Source organism: Pan paniscus, chromosome 14 (assembly GCF_029289425.2).
Source record: "Pan paniscus chromosome 14, NHGRI_mPanPan1-v2.0_pri, whole genome shotgun sequence".
Classification (NCBI taxonomy): domain Eukaryota; kingdom Metazoa; phylum Chordata; class Mammalia; order Primates; family Hominidae; genus Pan; species Pan paniscus.
Window position 1 is genome coordinate 79,949,104 of NC_073263.2, and position 25,949 is coordinate 79,975,052.

The 25,949-nt window shown below is 37.7% G+C and overlaps 1 protein-coding gene and 1 long non-coding RNA gene across 4 annotated transcripts in view; one reads left to right on the forward strand and one right to left on the reverse strand.

Annotated features, from left to right (window-relative positions):
* Positions 1-25,949, forward strand: part of LOC134728806 (uncharacterized) — a 569,286-nt gene that overhangs the window by 323,752 nt on the left and 219,585 nt on the right. The gene's annotated exons all lie outside the window — the stretch shown is intronic.
* POU4F1 (POU class 4 homeobox 1) overlaps positions 13,599-25,949 on the reverse strand; it is a 218,336-nt gene continuing 205,985 nt past the window's right edge. For both annotated transcript variants that reach the window (XM_063595821.1, XM_063595818.1), the window contains 3 exons: positions 21,933-22,007; positions 20,282-20,402; positions 13,599-18,010 (listed from right to left, as the gene is read on the reverse strand). The gene's annotated coding sequence lies outside the window, so the exon portion shown is untranslated. The remainder of the gene's footprint in view (positions 18,011-20,281; positions 20,403-21,932; positions 22,008-25,949) is intronic.

The window sequence follows — 25,949 nt, forward strand, 5'->3', positions numbered from 1 at the left end:
TCCACCACAAGCATATAAGAATTCCCTTTCATCATATCCATGCAATGTCTATTTTTTTACCTTTTTAATAATGGTCATTCTGGCTGGAGTAAGGTAGTATCTCATTGTGGTTTTAATTTGCATTTTGCTGATGACTAGTGATGTAGAGCATTTTTCCATATGCTTCTTGGTCATTTGTATATCTTTTTTTGAGAACTGTCTGTTCATGTCACTTGCCCACTTTCAATAATTTTTAATGAAATTATTTGTTTTTTTCTTGCTGATTTGTTTGAGTTCCTTGCAGATTCTAGATATTAGTCCTTTGTCAAATGTGTAGTTTGCAAATATTTTCTCCTGTTCTGTGGTTTGTCTGTTTACTCTAAAGATTATTTCTTTTGCTGTATAGAAGCTTTTTAGTTTAATTAGGTCCCATTTATTTATTTTTGTTTTTGTTGCACTTGGCTTTTGGGGTCTTAGTCACAAATTATTTGCCTAGGACAATGTCCAGGAGAGTTTCTCCTAGGTTTTCTTCTAGAATTTTTATGAGACCTATACACCATTTTTATTGTGGTTTTATTTTTCCACTATTGTTTTTTAAAAAGCTTATAATATTTTTTTTTCCAGAGAAAGGGTTTAATGATCACAGTGCAGCTGAGCAAGGAGACGGGAGGAACCCCCAAATCTGTCTCTCTGAGGAGTTTTTGGGCTGGGGTTTTTAAGGGGATTACGGAGAGCCAGGGGCTGGAAAATTGGGGTAATTGATTGGTCAGGGTAAGGGAGATGAAATCATCAGGATGTGGAAACTGCATTCTTTGTTGAGTTAGCTTCTCATGGGATCCTTCAGACCAGCTGGTGTCAGTTAGTTTCACCACGATGCAGGACCCAAAAGAATACCTCAGATGAAAAACTCAATGTTTCACAATGTTTATCTATAAAGCAGTTAAGAGAAGAGCTATAATCTTGTAACAGGGTTTATGTGATTCTGGGGCAATAGACAACTGTAAGGAAACAGGTCAGGGAGTAAGCTGACCTAATCATTAACACTGAGTGTGCTGCAAGCTTGCTTTATTTTCACTTATCCTGATTAATTTTATAAAGTTTATAGGATTGGTTTCACAATTGCTGGATTATATGGTAAGAGTATGTTCAGTTTCATAAAAAACTGCCAAACTGTCTTCCAATGTGGTGGTACAAATTTGCATTCCCAGCAGCATTCTTGTTACTCCAATTCCTTGCCAGCATTTGGTGGTGTTAGTACTCTGGATTTTGGCTATTCTGATCATTGTGTAATGATATCTCTTTATTATTATTATTATTATTTTTTGAGACGGAGTCTCACTCTGTCACCCATGCTAGGGTGCAGTGGCACGATCTGGGCTCACTGCCAGCTCCGCCTCCCAGGTTCACGCCATTCTTCTGCCTCAGCCTCCCGAGTAGCTGGGACTACAGGCACCCGCCACCACGCCTGGCTAATTTTTTGTATTTTTAGTAGAGACAGCGTTTCACCGTGTTAGCCAGGATGGTCTCAATCTCCTGACCTCGTGATCCACCTGCCTTGGCCTCCCAAAGTGCTGGGATTACATCATTATTGTTTTTAGTTGCATTTTCTGATGACATGTTGAACACCTTTTCACATTCACAGACTTATCTGCAGTCTGTATATCTTCTTTGGTGAGGTGTCTCTTAAGGCCTTCGGTCCAGTTTTTAATTGGGTTGTGTGTTTTGTTATTGCTGAGTTTTAAAAGTTCTTTGCGTATTTTGGATAATGGTCCTTTATCTGATAGTTTTGCAAATATTTTCTCCCACTCTAGGGTTTGTCTTCTCGTCTTCATGTTAGTGACTTTTGCAGAGCAGAAGATTTTAATTTTACTGAAGTCTTTCTTGGATCATGTCTTTAATGCTGCATCTAAAAATTAATTGCCATATCCCAGGTCATATAAGTTCCTTCCTATGTTATCTTTCAGTAGTTTTATAATATTGCATTTCACATTTAGGTCTATGATTCATATGTAGTTAATTTCTTATAAATTTTGTTAATTTTTACTTTCCATAAAGCACATATTCCTCTACATAATATGGTGAGCCTCATCCAGTCAGTTCAAGGCCTTAAGAGCAAAGAGCAAAGTTCCCAGATGCAGCCCCTAAACCTTGGACTTTTCAGTGTCCAGAACTATAAAAAAATAAATTTACCTTTTTTTTTTTTTTTTTGACAGTCTTCCTCTGTCGCCCAGGCTGGAGTGCAGTGGCGCCATCTCAGCTCACGGCAAGCTCCGCCTCCTGGGTTCACACCATTTTCCTGCCTCAGCCTCCCGAGTAGCTGGGACTGCAGGCGCCTGTCACCACGACCAGCTAATTTTTTTGTATTTTTAGTAGAGACGGGGTTTCACCGTTTTAGCCAAGTTGGTCTTGATCTGACCTCGTGATCCGCCCGCCTCCACCTCCCAAAGTGCTGGGATTACAGGCGTGAGCCACCGCGCCTGGCCAAATTTACCTTCTTTATAAATTACCCTGTCTCAGGTATTCAGTTATAGGAACAGTAAACAAACTAAGCACACAAAGAAGAGATCTTGCGAGCACGCAGAGAGAAGGCAGCCTTCTATAAGCTAGGAAGGAAGTCTTCATCGGAAACTAAATTTGGCAGCACCTTGATCTTGAATTTCTCAGCCTTGAAAATTTAATCGTTTATTACAAAGGATACTTTAAACAATTCAACTAAACACAGATGAAGAAATACATAGGTCGAGGTCTGGAGGGGGCCCCAAGTGCAGGCAACTATGAAGGATTTTCAAACAGACTTAAGAGCTCCAAATGTCTCCAGTGTCAATAATATGGGCTATAGTAGGGACTGCTACAGCAATATCTTGCTTCTATAAGTCAGAATACACTGATCAGCAGCTGAAATTACATGCTGTGAGTTTTAGCACATAAGTCTTCTGGAAGGACAAACATTTTAAGTGATTTTGAAGAAATTAACATACTTGACTTTCCTCATTTTTTTGTATAATACAATAAACAATCTAGATTTTTAAAAATATACCCAAAATAAGATAAGAGTCTTCATAAACTGCCTGTAATAGTTTCTACTTTTAGATTGGCTAGAGTGACATATGAGTTAAAAATCATTGAACAGCATATACAACAGTGGACTCGACTGTCTCTTTCTTTCTTTCTTTGGACAAATTTTATGGAATATAATTATTTAAATTGTGTTAAAAGACCCACATGTGTTCCAATAATAGAACACTAGGCATAAATGGGCTAATAAAAGCTTATGTTTCCTGGCTAGGAGCAACTCGAGTTGCCTGTATTATGAAGTACCCATTCACTTAATCTCATCATTTTTGTTGGAACAGAAGTTAGGACAAAAAATACCTTGTTGGCTTGTCAGTGTCTCTACTTTCTCCAGATGCTATTTGGAGTGACACGTTGGCAGTTGTTCAGTGATAATTCTAAGGCGGCCAGAGCAGAAATGAAGCCAGATTGACACAGACTTCAATTGACGTTTGTGATACTAGATGCTGTGAGAGACCCTTTTCTCAGCCAAACAACAAATGTAGGACATTAATTCATGAACAGTGGTAAAAAGACTCTGAACTCCAAATTCATTTGACAATTTCCCTTTTATATCCTGGTGAACAAAATGGAGCATGCTTGACTGAATACATGGGTACTTTGGGTGAGTTGGGTTAGTAATAATTTGTATGATGAAAATGTATTCTATGTAATAATTGATATCAATCTAGAAGGAGATTGATTTTGTTCAACATTTTTATCCATGACTCTGATGAAAGTATAGAAGGCTTACTCAACAAATTTTTAGATGGCACAATGGCTTTTGTATTTGATTACAGCTTCAAATAGAAAAAGATATCAACAAGCTACAGCAATGATGTAAAATCTAGCAAGATAAAATATAATGGGAATGAATACAAGATTCTATATGGAGACTCCATAACACATCAACTATAGATGCAGGATTTAGGAAACAGTGTGGCAGCTGCAGATGGCAACAGTGGCTTGGCAGTCACCCCCTCTGTCCTATTTAAGTGTCCCACCTCAATTTGAGATAACAACATTGCATGACTCCTTTGGAATTTTATGAAATTCAGTCCCTTTTAATAGGAGTCAAATATCAGAAACAAACGAGATGATAATTTCACTTTAGCCTTTTAAGATATTTGACTTTTAAGACTTTGACTAAGGCTTCCCATCCCAAAAGACTCCTTTAAGAGAAGTTACACAAACTGGAACTTGTTAGAGAGTAAACAGGAAATGAGTGGGCTTAAAGTCAACCATGGAGAAACAGCTGAGGATTTCATACTTTGCCTTCACCAACTGGGGAAGTTCCTCAATTGTTTTTGTTTTTCAAGGCCTTGAAACCTTCGAAGAATATTGGCCAGATATTTTTGTAGAATGGCCCTCAATTGGGCCTTGTCTGAAGTTTTCTCATGATTAAATACAGGCTTGTGTATTTTTAGCAAGTATTATACAGCCATAGCATAGTACCCTCCTAGGTGCATCATATCAGAAGGCACATGATATCAATATGCTTCCTTACTGATGAGGTTAACTCCAATCATTTGTTAAAGGTAATGTCTTCCAGGCTTTTTCACTGCAAAGTTACTACTTTTCCCTTTGCAATTAATAGATATCTTGTGTGGTGATACTTTGAGTTATGTAAATATATCGTTTCTGATCATAATTTCACACACTAATTTTAGCATCTATTGGTGCTTTCTGTTTGCAACAATTACTGTGATGTATCTGTCAAGTCAAATGGTGATTTCCCATTTGCATTATTTCTTTCACACTTATTAATTAAAATCCTACCATAGGGAAGGGCTGCCCCTTCTCTACTGAATTGTTGGTTCGACAATTTTTTCAATTGATTTTTGTATCTATATCAGTATAGGTATAAATAAGTATAGTAATATTTGCTTTATTCTTTGAGTTATAATTCACTTTTCTCTAGATTTGGCCATGAAAATTACTTCAGATTGGCTCCTGTGTCCCTTCAAAGTCCTTTTGACATATGTTTATCATTTTTTAAGCACTTGCTTAATTTCTGGCACTACACGATGCTCCTGGCTTATCTTGTTTTGTTTTTCTTTTCCTTGTCCTAGTCCTGGAAAGTCATGACGCATTTTATGATATCAGCAATTTCTCCAAGAAATCCTTGTTTCCCTTATTGGAAAATGGCATTTAAAAACGAAGATCTGGGCGTTAGATGTGTTTGTTCCTTCTGAGGTGTCATTTCTTCTAGGCCCCCTTAGCATAAAGAACGGGGAAATATAAGTATGTATCCACACACATGCACACACACACACATGCACACACATCAATTTCTATATCTGTCTACCTGTACATATTTTAGAAACCATGAGTTCATATCGATACGTCTCATTCCAGTCCAACACCAGAGGGCTGATTCCAACCTTGTCTCTTCCCTTATTTGTAACTCTTTATCTGACAACGAAAAACCCAGACCTCATTAGCCACAATATATTTACACATTTATTTAATTCCAGATTACATATAAAGTAGTCTCAGAGTCACTAACTCATACTTCTGTGAAAAACAAATTTAAAAACTATTGTCCAATATTTGAGTACAGTTCTTTTTGTCTTTTACCGTTATGTATATTGTCAAAAGATTGTTTTCCAAATTGACTTGGATCTATTTTTTTATTCCCTACCCACTTCAATGTGGCTTTGCTATACATTTGTAATGCCGTTAGATTAATTTGTTACTGTTTACATTACACTTTTGGTTCCTCCCTCTTCTAGTTAATTTTAATTATTTATTTTTATGCACGTGAAACATTAACAAGCTTCTAAAACTCAGAATTATACCAAAACCGCATGTACTCAGAAGAGTGTCATTCTCCTCTTATCCTTTCTATTCTATTCTCATTCCTCCATTCTTTCCTCCATACCTCCTGTAAGTAACCAGTCTCATTACTTCTCATTTATCTTTACTGTGTTGTTTTCCACATATAAGCTGATACACGTTTATTTTCTTATTTTCCTTTCATGCTTACATAAAAAATTAGCCTACTACAGATGCTCTTTGCACTTCTCATTTTTTACTTATCAATACATCCTGGAAAGCATTCCACATCAGTCATAGAGCTCTTCTTCATTCTTTTTTACAGATGCCTCGTATTCCCTTGTACAAACGTATCACAGTTTATCCCACCACTCTTCTATGTATGGGCATTTAGGTTGTTTCACACATTTTATAATTACAAACAATGATATGATTAATATTCTTACACTTTTATTGTTGATGCAATTAAAAACTGTGTACTATGTTTTATTTGTTTATTTAGAATCTGTGTTTTATTGGAGGTGTAATTACAGTGTAAATTCCTGTAAGTGCTATTGCTGGGTCTAAAAGTAAGTGCATATGTAGATTTTTTAAATATGGCCAAATTTTCTTGCATACAGGCTGTAGGTATCACTTTGCCTTCCCTCTAGAAATACATGAGAAAGTACCTATTTTCCCACAAACTTACCAACAGAATATATTATAATGCTTTTTAACTTTTGCCAATCTGTTAGGTGGGAAATAACATCTCAGTGGTGGGATTTTTTTTTTTTTTTTTTACCGAGTTTCACTCCTGTTGCTCAGGCTGGAGTGCAGTGGCATGATCTTGACTCACCACAACCTCCGCCTCCCGGGTCCAAGCGATTCTCCTGTCTCAGCCTCCCGAATAGCTGGGATTACAGGCATGCGCCACCATGCCCGGCTAATTTTGTATTTTTAGTAGAGACGGGGTTTCTCCGTGTTTGTCAGGCTGATCTCGAGCTCCTGACCTCAGATGATCCACCCGCCTTGGCCTCCCAAAGTGCTGGGATTACAAGCGTGAGCCACCGCGCCCGGCCCTCAGTGTTGTTTTAATTTGCACTTATGTAATTATGTGTACATTTGAACATCTTTCAATAGTTTAAAAGCCGTTTGATAACTTTTTTTGTGAATTGTCCATTTATGGATTCATTCCATTCTTCTATTGGGTTTTGGGTCCTCAGTATCTCAATCTTTAAGAGTTCTTAATATATTAGGGATAGCAGACCTTTGTGATGTATGTTACAAATATTTTCTTCTAATGTCTTAATGGTCTTCTGACTTTGTTTCTGGTGTTTTTGTCATGAGAAAAAGAAATCTATGGAGTCAAACTTACTTATCAACTATCTTTTTTACTGCCAGATGTTGAGTCATAGTTCAAAAATATTTTCCTATCCCTAGGTTGAGGAGAAATTCAACCATGAATTGGTCTGGTATTGATATGGCTTCATATTTCAAATTTTTATAGATATGGAGATTATTCTTATAATATGAGGAATAGATCTAATTTTATTTCTAAATGGCTACTAAGCACCATTATTTGCAAAATTTACCTTTGCTCAAATGATTTCAGCTACTATCTTTAATATATACTAATTTATGTATATACTTGGCTTTATTTCTCGGTTATTTTCTGTTCCACTCATGTGTTTGTCTTCTTATGTGCCGATATAATAATGTTTTAATTACAGAGACTTATAGTATGTTTTAATGTCTGGCTGTTTTTCTTTGTGTGTTTTTCTGAGCATTCTTCCATGTTTGTTATTCCATATAAACTTTGGTATCAATTTGCCTAATAAAAGCTTCAACATAGAGTTTTAATCTAAGTTTGATAGCTATTTGGAGACAAAGTTTACTTCAAACTTTTTAACAGCCAGATCTGTCTAAAGACAGAATGGCGTTCACATGGGTGGAGATGTTTAAGCATTGCTAGGTTGGACTAGTGCTTTTCTGACTTTAACGTACACATGAACCACCTGAGGATCTTGTTTAATTCAATCACCCAAAGATACTATTTAATTTAACCACCTGAGGGTATTGTGTAATTAATTGCTATGGTACAGATGGAATAACACACCAATCACTGGAACCCATGGGCACATTCATTCAAAGCCCCATAGTTAATATTGGGAGCAAAGTCAATATAGCAAGAATCCCAATGAATATAAATGTACATACTGTTAAGCTTTGTTTTGTGCCACTATTTTCTTTATTCAACCAGAAAATAGAGTTGCATGAATTTTCTTTTTTTAATGATGATATTTTGAATTGTGTTCTAAGTTTTGTGTTTGTAACCAATATTGTACTCAATAGATAACTTGTGTTTTTATACCCTATTTGGGTGATGATTTTACTAGAACCATTACCATTATACAATATATCTATGTAACAAACCAGCACACATACCTCCTGAATCTAAAATACAATAAAGTAACAAACTACTACTACTACTAATAATAATAAATAGGCTAGAGTCTACTACGTTTTGGCAAGCAGTCACTGATTCTCCTTGTATGAAGAAAAGCATTGAGTCATACTGAGCAAGCCTAATAATCCTAAAATATTCTGTTTTGAGGCAATATACTTAATATGAAATATCAAATAATTTTAAAACAAATTTAGCCCTAATTCATGTATCACAATAATTCTTGGGAAGATGCTAGAATACAATTACCATGAATGTTTTCTTTCTTTTTTAATGATACTTTAAGTTCTGGGATTCATGTGCAGAACATGCAGGTTTGTTACATAGGTATACACGTGCCATGGTGGTTTGCTGCACCCATCAATCCACCATCTACATTAGGTATTTCTCCTAATGCTATACTTCCCCAAGCCCCCCAACCCCTGACATGCCCCCATGTGTGATGTTCCCCTCCCTGTGTCCAGGTGTTCTCATTGTTTAACTCCCACTTATGAGTGAGAAGATGTGGTGTTCGGTTTTCTGCTTGCTGAGAATGATGGTTTCCAGCTTCATCCATGTCCCTGCAAAGGACAGGAACTCATCCTTTTTTATGGCTACATAGTATTCCATGGTGTGTATGTGCAACATTTTCTTTATCCAGTCTATCATTGATGGGCATTTGGGTTGGTTCCAAGTCTTCGTTATTGTGAATAGTGTTACAGTAAACATACGTGTGCATGTGCCTTTATAGTAGAATGATTTATAATCCTTTGGGTATATACCCAGTAATGGAATTGCTGGGTCAAATGGTATTTCTGTTTCTAGATCCTTGAGGAATCACCACACTGTCTTCCACAATGGTGGAACTAATTTACACTCCTACCAAGAGTGAATAACTGTCCTGTTTATTTGAAACCTGTCAGACCTTAAGTCCCACAGAAAAAGCGAAGAACTCAAATAAAAATATATGACCTGAAATATGGTGACAAAGCAAATGAGCTTTGAAATCAGAGGACTGGTTTTAAATCCAGGTTTTGACATTCTTTGAACAACTCTGGGTGATTTTCTTAACCCAAACTCTAATGTTTTCATCTATAAAATAAAGATAATCATAGAATGTACTGTCTAAGGCTATTGGTAAGATTAAATGAGATAATATCTGGAAAGCACTTAGCAGAGTATTCCATAAGTGGCTGCTTTTATTACTGTAACTTCTTGCTCATTTGGGGATAGACCCATTGCACAGATCCTTCCTCTTCAGATTGTTTCTTGTGCCCATTTGATGAGGTCCTGTTATATATGAAGGATTAAGCATCATTGCCTTGGTAGGAAGTCTTGATTGATCAACCATAGCTCTATTAGAAACATATGAGCTTATGATTTACACTAGAGATCCCCAGACACAGGCAATACAGCAGAACTTTGAAAAGCAAAAGCTTTGTGTTTCATACATTTAGATCTTTATCACTCTTATTTTAATCTGTGGCATGTGGAGTACATTATTTTTTCTAGGCTTTCATTAAGCAGATTACTAATAAGAAACAAAATCTTATCATCTTAGAACATGTTTTGCAGCCACTGCTTATGCCAAAACATCCATGGATTAGTTAAGAATGCCAACTAGCTGTGCTTAGGTTTTAAAGGGTTTTTCTATCATAGTACTATATTATTTCTTTAGATGACATCGATTTTTATTCTCTGTTCTGTGAAGTCTGATACATAATGCATACTAGCCTCAAAGAAAGCACCCAAAAAGACCACCCCAACAAAATATCTAGTTTCTTGTGTGGAAAGCACACAGGGAGTAACATGAAAGCATGTATGCACGCACATGCACGCATGCGCGTGCACGCGCGCGCACACACACACACACACACACACACACAATTGCGTTCATGACATAATCACTTAAGTTCATATCCGTAACAGCAAGTAATAGGGTTATAGCAAAGGTTCAATGAATGCTTATTAAAAGAATTAATAGAAGAACTAATAGAAGAACTTCTTCTAATAGAAGAACTAATAGAATTAATGAGGTAGAAACATAAGAGTATTATAAACTTGTATACATGTGAATGAGTATACAGCATATGCTACATATTTTCTACTAAGATCTTTTTAATTATGAGAGCTACATATTATTTTGAGATTGTTCAATAAAGCTCCCCGCCTTCTTTTACATAAATACCATTGCTGTTTTAAGCAGATAGGGGCTAATAAATGGTTTTACCAGATATTTCTTCCTGCAGGGGTGGCAGATGTACACAGGGAATCAGTTACTTAATTCCCCTAATCACCCATTTCTTTCCTCCCTCTTCATTCTGTGCTTGGAAACTTCAACATTCCCCAGTGTGCTAATAGCTGACCCGGGAAACTGGCAGAAACCAAAACCTTCTCTTGAAAGCAGCAGGCTCCATATGGTTGCTTCAAGGATGGAGGGTGACCCTGCCAAATCTCCTGCAAAGGGATTTCACAGAGCAGAGAGGCAAACGTGTGTCTTTAAACGTTAGTCATTGAGCCAGAGAGAAGAAATCATTTTCCTGATGAAAGGCAGTTAAAGTACTTTGCAGCTTCTGATCTGCAACCTATAGGAAGTTTTGTACAATGGCGGCTCAATGCCAAGCATTAAAAATAAATGTAATCATCAGATGATTAGCTCTAAAAATCTTCCCTCAAAAAATGATAGAGCTGTCAGTTACAGTTGAACATACATATGCATATTTGAAAACACGGAGACCAAGAATAACTTTGCGTGTCTGAAACCAGCACTATTCTACGTGTGTGAGGGTAACAGAGGCTATGACATAGCATATGAAGTCAATGGTGGAGTTGTTATTATTTATACATGAGTAAAGATTACAAATGCAAGCCCCAGCTCAGATCTCTCACCCCCTGGATCTGTGAAACCTGTCACTCAGTCTCCCGCGGTGTGTCTTCCTGTCTCGGAGCCATTGGACCACCTGCTGCCAAGACTCTCATCTACTGCATCGCCCGAAGGCCTCGATGATAACAGCATTGATTCCAATGTACATCTAATTACTTCTCATAATCTATTCATTTCACAATAGTGTAGTGAAACATCTGTCACATCATAAACTCTTTAGTAGCCTTATCAAACCACCAAAACACACTCTGCTGCCAGTTGGCAGTTTCCTCGGTTTCCTGTTTATTAATATGATGCAAACATTCCTAGTCTTTTTTGCAGCTTTAGATGAATTTCCCCAATGACCAGTGAAGCAGAACTGGGCAAACTGCAGTTGAAATGTCTGTATGTTACTTATTGAGGGACAAATCCGGATGTCACATGAAAATCAGTTAAAACAGCATTGTTTCCTTGGAGGAATTGTCTCTAAATAAAGTTCTTTCATTCATAACGGTGAAAGAGAGGGCCCCTTCCTTGGCTTCGATGTGTCTGATTAATTTACTAAAATAAGCCACTGGGACATTATTGCCTTTGAATAGGATATTACACAGGAAAGCTTTTTACCTTCCTATCTTTAACTTTACCTTTGGGAAAATTATGCTCTTTCCTCTTTCTCCTCTTTCTGATTTTCTCTCCTCACCCTTTCTCTTCCTCCCCATTCTCTTTTCTCTCTACCCTTTTGTAGAAAAGCTAATAAAGAGACCATCATGTCATAGTTGATTAGCAAATACTGCTATTATTCAGTGATAAAGTCGACACAATATTCTAGGTACAATACAGATAAATACAGCATCTTCCAAAAAAGAGATCCATCACCAGGTCCTGAATGTTGGTAAACTTACTTCTACTCATTCTTTAAGATGCAGTTGAACAATATCTTCTTGGAGCAGCCCTCCCAGGGAGAATTATTCAATCCTTTCTTTATCAGCTCATAACAACTTGACATCTCTATTCATGCACTTAACATAATAATTGAGGATCATTGTTATACATATCTGCCTTACTCACAATGATAAATCCCTCAAGGATAAGGACTATGACTTTTTCATGTTTGTATCCTTGGCAACCTGCTGGGTGCCTGGCACCCAGACAATGTCAAATAGATATAGATATTTTCTAGTTCACTTAACAGGATTGAAAAACCGCAATTTCAAGAGCTCCTTTACATTTATTATGAACGTCAATATAATTCCCTATATTCTGCTCTAATAATAATAATAGTCATTCCTTAAATGTACCAGGCACTATTCTAAGTACTTCATATATATCAGCTCATTTAATGCTCACAACAACCCTGCAAGGATGATTCTATTATGGTCCACATTTTAGAGCTAAGGAGTTGAGTGGCAGGGAGACTGAGTGCCTGCCTTCCTCAAGGTTACATAGCTGGTAGGTGGTGGAGCTCAGCAACCTGGCATGAGTCCCTGCTCTTAATTCTTACCCTATATGGTCTCTTCAGTAGCTAAATTATGCTCCTGTTAACTGCAGATGGCCCTCACATCATCTGATCAGTTAGTCTTTCTTGACCCATTCTTGAAGGTCTATAGGGAAAGACTGCTGTCCATGTGGGTGTCCCACGCTGTCCATGAGGGTTTATAGGATGTATATGTGACCCATGTCATTCACACAGTATTATGCAAATAATTTCAGCACAGCCTTTTGATATTACAATAGGAGGGGCCATTTCCCATATCTGTGGAGGGAATTCAAGCTTTCTTTTACATTTCCAGTGCAGATTTCAGGAAATCATTTCTGATATAATTATCAACTCTTATTAACATACTTCTTTAAAGAATCCTTCAGGAAGCCATAGATGTTAGAAGGTTCTATGGCTATATTCCTGATGTCCATCAGAACATAAATTTATTTCTTGTAAAGTGTCAAATAGCTACCAAAAAACACCTTATGGCCCTTATTATCCTGGATTGTACTTAGTGCTAATGACCTACAGATGAAAAACTTTGTCGTATTACAGATCCCCTCAGATAACAATTCCCTGAGTACTCAAGAGTCAAGGCTAAAGGGAAATCAGCTGTTTGGCTCTTTCTACTGTTTGTTCAAATAGTATATAGCTTATAGCTACATGTATCAAAATAAAATATCATGTACTTAACAGGCCAGGTCTCCATTTCAGTATATCCCAGTGAAGTACATAGCTCTGTGAACTATAAATTAGTCTTTTCCAGAACTTGTAAAACCTGGAAGGACAAGGTTTGGGCATGGCAGCAGAGCTGAATGAAAGCTTGCCATCATGGTGTACTGGAAGGGTACAGATCCATGGTGAATGCCACTGTTCTGGACTTTGTGTTCATTGGTAATAAATGAAGGAGCTCAACTTGTTTTTGCAAGAGGGACATTTGCAATAATTAATCTAGGGACAGAGAGATACTGTAAAGATCAATGATTAGGATTTGGGATCTGGCCTCAGATAAACCAGGGCTCAAAACTCTCTTCTTCCTCTTAATAAGTGAGTGAGTGAGTGACTTTTGGAAGTCACCTCCCTAAATACCAGTTCTTCATCTATTAATGGGCATGTTAACAGTACAGTCCTGAAGGGCTAATGGAAAGAAAATACATTTAAAGGGTTCAGAATACTAGTACCTGTGTTAGATGAACATTATTTAGTATTGTTATTGTCACTGCAGGTACAAACCATACTATTACATTATTCATCCCCATGTCAAGGAGAAAAGGAGAAAAAGAGTCAAAGAATTCAAAGTTAAGACTATAATTTATTCCATTTCTTTATATTTAAAACTAAAAATAAATTTTGAAATGATTTGAACATTTTACTGGGATCTTTAAGATATCTTTAATCAAAAGTCTCTATTTTAAAAAACGTTATAGAATTTAATTCAACTGGTCACGTGTTAACTAATTTCCAACAATAAGTTCCTGAAAGTAAAAAATATAAAATAATGAGTTATAAATGTTTCTTTGAAGGAACTGTCAGTACAAAAAATTTCCCTTTATGAAACACTAGGTCATCCCAGCACTTTGGGAGGCCGAGGCAGGAGGATCACTTGAACCCAAGAGTTTGAGACAAGTCTGGGCAACATGGTGAAGCCCCACCTCTACAAAAACTGCAGAAATTAGCTGGGCCTGGTGTCATGCGCCTGTTGTCCTAGCTACTAGGGAGACTGAAGTGGGAGGACTGTTGAGGCCACAAGGTGGAGGCTGCAGTGAGCTGTGATCACACCACTGCACTCTAGCCTGGGTGACAGAGCAAGACTCTGTCTCAGAAAAAAAAAAAAAAATCTAGACAGCAGCACAACGTGTCCAAGTAATCAGGTATAGACAGAGTACTAAGGATTATTAATGAGAACAGTGCAGGTAGTATAGGCTCAGAAAAGGAAGGGGCTGCCATAAGAATCATCAGCAGGGAAGGCCCCTAGTAGCAAGAGAGAGGGAGTTGACCTTTGAGGAATGGGCAAAACGTAGATAAAAAGCTGAGTAGTGGGAAATCATTCTGAACCAAGAGAACAACAACTTTTGACTCCTGCAGCTCTCTAGTCAGTGTAGTTGGCTTATTCAAAGCAGAGAGTGCCAGGGCACATGTAGCTGTCCATCCTTGCCTATTAATTCTTGCCAATTCTCCTTGTACAAATTCAAGGTAGATTTGCCTGGAGAAGTGGGAGGAAGTAATAGAGGATCTACTGAAGGCAGGATTTATATATCTTGTGATCTAGATAATAAAATTTGGTTGCTCAAGCCTCTGGCCATAGACCAGAGAAAGGCCTCCTCTTGAAAGCTCAGCTTGACCATGAAGCCTTTATGACAGCATAGAATGTGGGGAAAATGCTTTTCCCCTCTCAAGATGGCCCTTGCTTTATGAATATTTTAAGAAGTGATAGAATAATACAGTTCTCCCATTCTTGCAAAAGAAACTTTTATTTGGAGGTACAGAATAATTTAGGGTTGAGGCTGTCATACACTTTTGATATCTGCAAACATATTTGTATAAATTGACTCATTCCATACAGCCCCATTTCAGTCCTTAGTACAGTGTGGTTTGCCATGCACACACTAGTTACATGAAGACACAGAAATTGACTAGCTGATAAAAAATTTGCACACATGGAGACAGAGAGTAGAAAAATAGATAACAAAGACTGGGAAAGATGAGAGAAGTGTGTTAAAAGATGCAGACATACAGTAAGATAGAATGCATAAATTCAGTGTTTGATAGCAAAGTAGGATGACTATACTTAACAAAATGTATTGTACTTACGTGACGGACACCCTGATTACCCTAACTTGATCAATATATATTATATATACATAACAAAATTTCTCATGTGCTATGTACATTTGCACAAATTAAAAAGAAAAAGGAACCAAACAGCTTATTAATGAGTGAAAAGAATGAAAAGTTAAGGGATTGTCTTAGATATTTAGATTTTTTAAGTAGTTAGCTGGACTTACCATATACCTGCCTGCTGAAGAAACATTCTTTTGTTAGCTCAGCTTGTGGGAGGTTATTGAAAGGAAGGTGTAAGACCCCAATATCATGGTCCTTCCACGTGGCATCAAAAAGGATTAAACCTTTTTGGCTCCTGGTTATGTTTTAAGCTCATAAGAAGGCTTTCTCTCCACCTTGTGGCTCAGCTTTAAGGCCATAGGCGTGTCATTTCTCTCAAAACTTCTCTGAGGCTTATTTCTCTTTTCCTATCTCCATGGCTGCCTCCTCACACCTGTAGCTAGTTTCTGACAAAGAGCTTCAGATCCCCGACCTGCTTTGTGACCTGCTTTGTCCAGGTGTGGGAACCAAACACTGAGAAGTCCCACTCCTGGTGGCAGTCTTCCTTAAGATAGTGCTAGAAAGTAGAATACGTCCCCAGGTTCCCCTCCAGCCACAGGCCTCCCCCACCTCAAAATGATAACAGAATCAGTGGAGGATGAGGATATAAATCCACCTCAGATGAAGACATGACTCAGATGGACTTGGACAAAAAAGCAAACAAATTGAGAAATCCAGGTTATTAAAAAATGGACTTGGACAAAAAAGCAAACAAATTGAGAAATGCAGGTTATTAAAAAAACATACAGGATGACCAAACAATGATGACAAAGAGAACTGTACTATTATGGATAGAAAAGAATAAGAGCATACATAAAAGAATTTAAGAAAAAAATGGAAGTATTGGTATGATGTGGATAAAGGGAAATTGAACTGGACAAATGGGAAGATGTGAATATAAATGAACTTGGACCATCTTTAACATTTCTTCTCCCCAGCCCTCACCATAGATGAGAAGAAAGCATCTTAGACCTCCCACCCTTTCCCTGGTGTCCTGCCTAACTCACCATCCCCTTGCTACCTGGACTATGCCTTGGCCCCGATCCAGCCTCCATAACCTTTCCTCATATCAATCCCCACTAGAGCCTCTTCTTGGGCATGGACTGACTCATCTACTACTGTTTCATATTTTGTGACCTGGAGTTGCTTGGAGAGTTCTGGGGCAGAGCTGACAAGAGAGAAGGCAAGTGAGGACCTCCTCAAAGAAAATGTCCCCCTCAACAATGTGGGCTAAAGCCAAATAGAGAGCAGTCTTCCTTAGAGAGATATACTCTACCTCCATATTTTTATTTGTCATTTATTCTAATTCCCCAGGCCAAGGGGCCACCATCTTTGTAACTATCTCACACTCCTCTTTGTGTCTTCAAAACAGTCACTGTTACTGCCTTTATAGTACTCATAAGAAGAAAAAAGTGCAGGGGCAGGAGCTGGCCCTATAAGAAAAAGGAGGACGTGAGCCCAGGCTTCCATGAGTGGGGTGAAAGATATGATGAGGAGTCAGGAGAGAAAAGTGGGACTTAAGAGGATACCATTTAAAACAGGGTAGGAAGGCATGAACTGAGGAAAATGATGAACTGAAGGGAGAAGTTTAGGGGATACAGAGGAGGGAATGCAGAAAGGGAGGATTCTAGCTAATTAAGATTTACTTAGACCCTTGAATCCTCAAAGTATTACAGAGGATGAAAAGTTCTGTAAAATACTGCTTCTATCACCCAGGATTCTTGTTCTATTCTTGTTCAGGGTAGAAATAAATTGCCCACAGACACTGTCATCTAGGGTAGAATAAAAAGTACCATGAAGGCCATATTCATAAGGCGATTCAGAACACAGAGGGATGAAGTCCAACATCTAGGAAAGTTGCCCTAGGAGCTGTCATTTGCTCTGGACATGAACACATAGGGCAATAATAGATACAAATAAAATAGAAAGTGGCAGGAAAAGGCTTTCCAGGTGGAGAGCGCAGCACGAGCCAACGTAAAGGAGAGCCGGGGAAAGGCACGCTTGAGAGACTGCCCCATAGTTGCATCCATCCATTCGTTCAGTAAGCATGCGCTGGCCACCTACTCTGTGCCACAGCTTGTACTGAGCACAGCAGAAATAAAGTGAATCCACCTTGGTCTCTGCACCGAGTGTTTTCAGCATTGCTAAAATCAGAGTTTGTGGAGGGAGTAAGAGATATAATAGATTCCAAAGAACGATAAATGCCATGAAAGAAACCTAGGCTTTGTTCTATGCTTTGTGTAATTGTGTCCCATTCTTTGAAGTGGAGAATGGCATTACTAGACATGTGTTTTGAGAAAGAAACCAGCAAAAATACAAAGTGAAAGAGATCTTGAAAAACTGGTGATAAAATTATAAAACTATAACATTATACAACTATAAAATATAATTTTATAAAATTCAAATACCCAGTAGCTAATATAGACAAATTAATCCTTATTGAATGCCAGAATATTTCAGCCTAGGTCTCCATCTTCTCAGGCACACAGGCAGATGGAGTGTCCTTTCCCACATCACATCATCATACTATGTGACCCTTATGCCCATTGGTAAGCACCTGTGGAGACAAGAAGCAATTTCTGGGTTAGAATACCATCAAGTTCATGGTAAGACTAGACTTCAAGATGTCTAAGGCATGGCCAGTGAGCTAGAGAAACTGAGCAAGGACTATAACTACCAGTGAGTCTGCCAGGTCTGGGCCATGAGAAGGAGAGAGTAAGGGGGTTTCAGTGGACCTCAGGGTGATGAATTCTTCAACTCCATATTGGGCTCCAAATTGGCCTTCCAAGCACTCCTGGTATACATTGTCTTCTACTCTATAGCTCTGGCCAGAATTGCTGATTTAAAGAGTTGTAGCCTTAAAATAAGGTCTACCCTCTGAGCAAATTTTGAAGTATACAATACGGTATTGTTAACTGTAGACACTAGACTATACAGTAGATCTCTAGGATCTATTTATCTTGTATAACTGAAACTTTGTACCCTTTGACTAATACCTGCCCCTGGACCCTGGCAACCACCATAAGATGGTAGCTCTTATCTAAAGTGCTCTTATCAGAAAAAAAAATGATAATAAACAGAGTGGGAGGAAATCTTTGGAGGGGATGAAGAGGTTTATGGCATAGATAGTGGTGACGGTTTCACCAATGTATACTTATCTCCAAACTCAAGTTGCATAAATTAAATAGTACAGCTTTTTGTATGTCAGTCACACCTCAATAAAGTGGTTTGAAAGAGTTAAAGTATAAATATTTGTAGACTTAGATTCTAGCTGTTCCATTTTAATTCTGTGCCTAGGAAAGATGAAAACATCTTCATTTTTCTTTATGATACAGAGGGCAAATGCAGAAATGGAGGCATCTAACTAATTAAAATTTACTTAGATTCTTAAATGCTTGAAGTATTATGGATGATGAAAAATTGTATAAAATACTGGTTCTATCTCCCAGGATTCTTTTTCTATAGCGTACAAATAAATGGGCACACTGGAAACTGTAATGTAAGATAAAATGAAAAAGTATCATAAATTTATAATAATCATATACTCTCCTGTAACATCATCACTCAGTATTCGCCTGTCTTCACTTCTCCTGAGACAATGATTCCAGAATTTATTGTTGTTCTTCATCTGCACTATTTAAACATCTTAGCACCAGCTTTTTTCATTTTTCTTCAAAAATCCTCACTTTTGCAGCCTATTTATCCTCTCTTTGAAACATATATGTTACACTCAGGTAGCCTACTTGATTACAGCCAGAAAATCACAGCTTTAATCTTGGAGGGGCCACAAATCGGTGGAGGGAGAAGGCAAGTTATGTAAACACATTGTGTTGTAGTTTCTCTAGCAATTAGTAAGGAAGAGCAAAACTCCTCCTGCCTCACAAGGGGGCTGTGAAGATTATGTATAACATATTTTAAAGTATTTCCAAAAGTAGAATATGCTTAGCAAATTCAGTGCACTTCATGAGATAATAATAAAGCACTGATCCATTAATGGTGCAGGAAATAAATTTCAGGGACTTCCTTCCAGGAGTGACCACCCCAAGTTTCTGTCCCCCAGCTGGATTCTGCCAAGGATAATAAAGAAGCTCTTCATGCTTTTATACCTTCAAAAACATTTGATTATAACCTACTATGTGCCAACTATTGTTCTAGATGCTGGAGATACTACAGCTCTTAAAGTTATTTGGAAGAGGTTAGATCATGTTAGGTTATGAATTGTAATCATGATTGTTATTACAAATTGAGTTATTTTTATATGTTTAAAAGTAAAAAGACATTAACTTTGAGCTTGATCAAATGTATTCTTTTTATTTGAAAACTATTGCAAAGCAAATCTCCATTTTGCTCATACCAATTTTAGGAGGAATTGTTTTTAATTTATCTTTAAATGATAATACATAGCACTTGTAGAGTGTTCAACTTGCTTTTCTCCATGCACTATACCTGGGTTGAAAGGAAAATGATGAAGGAAGGAAGGAGAGAAGAGAAAGTGAATATTTATGGAGTGCCAAAATTGTTTCATGTGCTTTTATACCCAGAACCTTACATAGGCCCCTCACATCTTCTCTTGCAACGTGCTGGATCCCACAATGATTTTCTCTGCCATGAAGGTTTATAGCTGATCAATGACAGTGTGGTTCTTTCTTGTACAGTAACTTAAAAAAAAAAAAAAAAACACCTTGACATGATTTTCCCATTGAATCCAGAGGAGAAAGGATTTTGTCATGTAAGGCTGATAGCAGATATGCATTCCCCAGTGGGCTTGAGGGCTGTAGTTTCCCAGAGAGGCCAGGTCACAAATAAAGCACAAGAACTGACATTTTACCTCTTTCACTGCTGAGATGTTTTCATAGGCTCCAGTCCTGTTCCCTCTAACTTCTTTCGCTTCTGGGTTCAGCAGGGATTCCACTTCATTCTACCAGAGCTTCATTCTGTTGTTGTTAATTCTAGAATAGAATTGATTCCAAATTTTGACTATCATAAACCATACCCAAGAGGATTTCCCTTCTGAAGTACCCAAAGGACTAAATTAGAGGCTATTTCATCTCTAGTGGTAGGGATGGGATCTAGTGGTGTCACTATGGGAAGTCCCTTAAAAAATTAATTTTCACTTATAAAACAGTGTGTAGATCATTGTTTTGATATTCAGTGACCCAGTGACCCCTAACTTTAGAAAAAATCTGGGAAATGGACTTCAGGCATTCTTTCGTCCTTTGTCCTAGGAGTGATGACTGCCACTACATTCTTTCCACTGACCACAGTCTACTTCAAATCATGAAAAGTTCTTCATTCTTTCATGCCTTCAAAAATTATTTAATCAGCACTTACTATATGCAAGACACTGTTCTAGGAACTGGGCATGTCATAAATAAATTAGTAATGTCCCTGCTTTCATGGAACATGCCTTCTAGTTTAGGAAGACATAAAAGAAATAAGAAACAAATAAGAAAGATGATTTTACATACTTATGTGAGTGAATACACACACACACACGCAGGAGAAGCAATAGAACGTAACTAAAGAGGACTAATATTAGTAAGGTCTATCTGTAGAGGTAATATTTGAAAAAGAACCAACAGAGCAAAGAACCTGGGAAAGAAATTTCCAGGCAAAAAGAACTACATACAAATGCCAAGGCCTTGAGACAAGAATAAGCTTGCTCAAGGCACAAATAAAAAAAATGAATAACATAGAAATTGTATCTGAGAGGTAGGTAGAAAACAGATCAAAAAGGCTTTGTAGACCTTGATAAGGTGTGTGAATTTTATTCCAAATGTGATAGTGAACAACTAGAGTTTTTAAACAAATACATCTAGTAATATAATTTACAGTTAAAAAAGTTGCTGTGGCTGCTAGTGGAAAATAATCTGCTGGGAGACAAGAGTGGGTGCAAATAGGAAAGTTAGTGGTGGTTCAGGCAAGATGTGGTGGCAGCTTGGCCTTCAGTGGTGACAGTAGTGGTGAAATGTAACAGGCTAAGTTGGGATATATTTGGGGGGCAGGGAGTTCCTGCATAAAGAGAAGGGGCTGGACCACAGGAAATTGTGTTCTTTCTCACTACTACTTCCTCACAACTCTCCAGATAAGAACTCATGGCTCATTTTGTGTTTTCAATAGTGTTGGTGCTTTTGTTTGGAAATGATGGCAACACAGAGCCAATAGTAGTCATTGTTATGCTAAAATAGTGCATTTAGCACAGGCCTGGCTCATAGTAAGTGTATAACCAATGAGAGCTATTATTATTCAAAAACTGATCATCACTAGCTTCAGTGCATGCTCAATACAGCTTGCTGAGTTTAATATTTTAAAGGTATTGGTACTTTTTTCCAGAACATTCTGTTGAAAAATTTTTTTATTCTATGCCTTTAATATGATTAAAAAGGTAGACAAGATAGTGTGTCCAGCTGATACAGCACTAGAGGACTGGTTACAGACCAGGAAATAATTCACTGTGTTACCCTTCACTGAGCACTCACCATGTGTCAGACACTCTGCTCTGTGCCAGCGATAGATGAGTGTGACACACAGCTTGCCCTCGAGAGTTTCTCAATCTAAGAGGAAAAATAGAAATGTAATTAAATCTATACAATACAAAACATAATTAAATCTATACAAATGACATGTACCAGAATGCAATCCAGAAAAAAGTGTGATGGACTATATCTTATGGTAGGGGGTAAGAGGAGAAAGGGTAAAGAACGGTTATACAAAGAAAGTGAAACTTGAGAAGGATTTTGAAATATAACCAAGGGGTAAGGATGGACAGGGCAGTTTGGCCAGGGGGGACAACATATGTCATCAATTTATTTGAGAGCCACTTAAGCCAATGTTCTCATTGGCTAATAATAATGTCAGTACTTTATTACCAAAATAGAATTTGATGTCCATTTGGCAATACAGATTGGAACACCAATGCAAATAGTTAAGCATTTACTGAAATATTTTCAATAGAATATTCATTGTATTAAATATTAGGAGACACTATAGGAAATAAATTCTCTGATCAAAAACACTTGGTAAATACTAGACTTAATAAAATTAAATAGCCCTCTGAAATACAGTATCAGAGTCCGTAATATGCTAATAGACTGCATGAATCACTAAGGGGAAGAGAGAATATATAGTGTTTTCAAATATATTGGATCATAGAGTTCTTTTTTCTACTGATCTTCCAGGGATAATGTTCTGAAGAACAGACTTAAAAGACAATACAGCCAAGCAAGCTGCATGTTTAATTTTACTTTGAACCACTTTGAGCCTCAATATGATTATCTGGAAAATAGATCTGGCAGTACCTTTTTTTGGCTTTTCTCAGACAGTTGTCATAGCCATCATTTGTTCCATGAATTAACAGAAATGTCAAAGAAACGCCAGGAAGGTGGCACCTCCTCCTAGATGGGCAGCTGGGTATTCGTTTGCTAGTACTGCCAAAGCAAAGCACCACAAACTGAGTGGCTTAAACAACAGAATTTATTTTTTTATTCCAGAGGTTGGAAATCCCAGATCAAGGTGTCAACTGGACTGGTTTCTTCTGGGGATTCTCTCCTTAGCTTGTAGATGGCTATCTTCTCCTTGTCTCTTCACATGGCCTCCCCTCTATACATGGCTGTGTCCTAATCTCCTCTTCATATAAAGACATCAGTCATATTGAAATATGAACTACTCGATGACTTCATTTTAATTCAATTACCTCTATAAGAATCTTATCTCCAAATACAGTCACATTCTGAGGTACTGGGGGTTAGGACTTCAATATATGGATGAGGTGGGAGGGTGAACACAATGCAGCCCATAATACTCTGGTTCTCAGGTTGACAGAACACTCCAAAGTCAAGATCTCCAATTACTCAAAGCTGATCAATGATAATCCAACATGTAAGAGAAGGGCTGTAAAGTAAAAACAAAGCTATATCCATTTTATTAAACCAATATTGAGCTCCATTTTGTATACACTCTACGCTAGAAGCACAGATAGGTAAGTAGGACAGATACAGTTCTTGACCTCACAAAGTTAGTCTAGTGTGATTCTAGTCAATTACCCCTGGAAAATGTTCATGGAAAAACTGAATAGTGATGTGAAATCAGAGCCAAGGTGGTAGTTGGCAAATGCTGAAGGACTGTTACATCATCTCCACTAGAATCACCAGTTAGGTGGACCATGGCTCCAGGATCCTCTCTATTGAGGATAGAGAGGAGTTAATCTATTTCTTTAGCAAGCCTACCTTTCAAACTTAAATGTATTTTCTAATCACCTTGTTTTGTAGACTGAATGTTTGTTTGCCCTCACAATTCATATGTTGAAGCCTAAATCCCCAATGCAATGGTATTTGGAGGTGGGGCCTTTGGGGAATAGTTAAGTCATGAGGGTGGAGCCCTTATGAATGGGATTAATGCCCTTTAAAGGGATGAGGAGACCAAAGCTCTCTCTCTTCCTCTGCCATATAAGGATACAATAAGAAGGTGGCAGAATGGAAAAGGCCCCTTACCTAGTCATGGCCTAACCATGCTGGGACTCTGATCTTGGACTTCCAGCCTTCAGAGCAGTGAGAAATAAATTTTTGTTCTTTATAAGCCGCCTGTTTTTTAGAGCCATTTTATGGTATTTTGTTACAGCAGCCGAAACTAAGGCACTTTGACAGGGCTTGGGTATTTCCCAAATCTCTCGTGTTAATATACATCTTCTAGGGCAGAAAACTTCTATAGATACATATTCAACACTTTTTTGTGAATTTTTTTTGTTACTTCAAATCTTTAAAAATGGCCATTTTATATATTTGTTTCCAAATTATAAATCTGTTTTATTGTAGCCCCCTATGTACTATCTTATTTATTTGCCAAAAAGATAATTTAGCTTTGAGCCCTAACTTTAGAAAAAATTTGGGAAATGGACTTTAGGCATTCTTTTGTCCTTTGTCCTAGGAGAGATGCCTACCACTACATTCTTTCCACTGACCAGAGTCTACTGCAAATCATGAAAAGTTCTTCATTCTTTCATGCCTTCAAAAATTATTTAATCAGCACTTACTATATGCCAGACACTGTTCTAGGAACTGGGGATGTCTTTTTGCCTGGAAATTTATTTCCCAGTTTCTTTGCTCTGCTGGTTCTTTTTCAAATATTACCTCTACAGATAGACCTTCCTACAGTATTAAGAACTAAGTGATTCTATAGAGAAGACATGGAATTAACCTAGGTGCTTATCTGTGGTATATTAGATAAAGAAATTGTGGTACATATACACCATGGAATACTGTGCAGCCATAGAAAAGAATAAAATCATGTTCTTTGCAACAATATAGATGCAGCTGCAGGATATTATCCTAAGCGAGCTAACACAAAAACAGAAAACCAAATACCGCATGTTCTTACTTATAAATGGGAGCTAAACATGGACACAAATACGGGAACAATAGGCACTGGGGACCCCAAAAATTGGGAGGGAGGGAAGGAGACAAGGACTGAGAAACTACCTATTGAGTAGTATTCTCTATTGAGTACTAGTAATGGCTGACGGGATCAATCATAGTCCAAACCTCAGCATCAGGCAATATACCAATGTAACAAATCTGCACCTGTGTCCCCCTGAGTCTAAAATAAAAGTCGAAATTTTTTAAAAGAGAAAACATTTTATGCTGATGGAACTGTGTTATATCCTGATTATGATTACCTCATCTTATGCAGTTACCACAATTCATCAAACTGTACATTTAAAATCAGTATGTTTTATTTTGTATGAATAATATCTTAATCAAAAAAGAAAAAGAAAAAAAAGGAACTAAGTGATAAAGGCCAAATTTGGTTAGTGCTATTGAACTAACCAATCTAGAATCAATCAGACTTTTGTTTTTCTTTTTTTCTTGTTGGAATCAACTGAGCATTCAGAGTTCACCTTGGCAGTAGAACAAAAAAATGAAACCAAAGTGATTATTTTAGCAATAGCAAATATACTTAGGTCATGTCTTATCCTTTACACTCTCAAAGCCCACTTCTGTTTGGAACGCTTCATATACTTTGTACCTCCGCTGCATGTGTCTACTGTTAACCTGGTAAGTTAGGATGGCCAACCACCATGGTTTGCAGGGGACTGAGGAGTTCCATGGGATGTGGGACTTGCTAAAACCAAGAAAGTCCTGGGAAGACTAGGAGTTGGTCATCCTACAAAGGCACAAATAAACACAGAGAATGCAAATTCTGAGGATTTGGGCTCCCAGCCCCCAGCACCCTGATTTCTTCTCTTCTTTCCAGCCTTCCTGACACATGAATGTAGTTTTCTCTGTAAAGCTTTTCCTACCTCCCCTCCACCAATCACAAGGTTAACTGTCCCTTTAAGACTCTGCAGCACTTCTTCATGCCTCCCATGACATTGTAATTATCTATTTCCTTGGTTCTCCTTCACTGGACAAGATCCTCAGTGGACCTGCCCACACCTTCTTTGTATTGGTAGCCTCAGTACAGCCCAGTTATCACACTTATTAATAACCATTTGCCTGAAT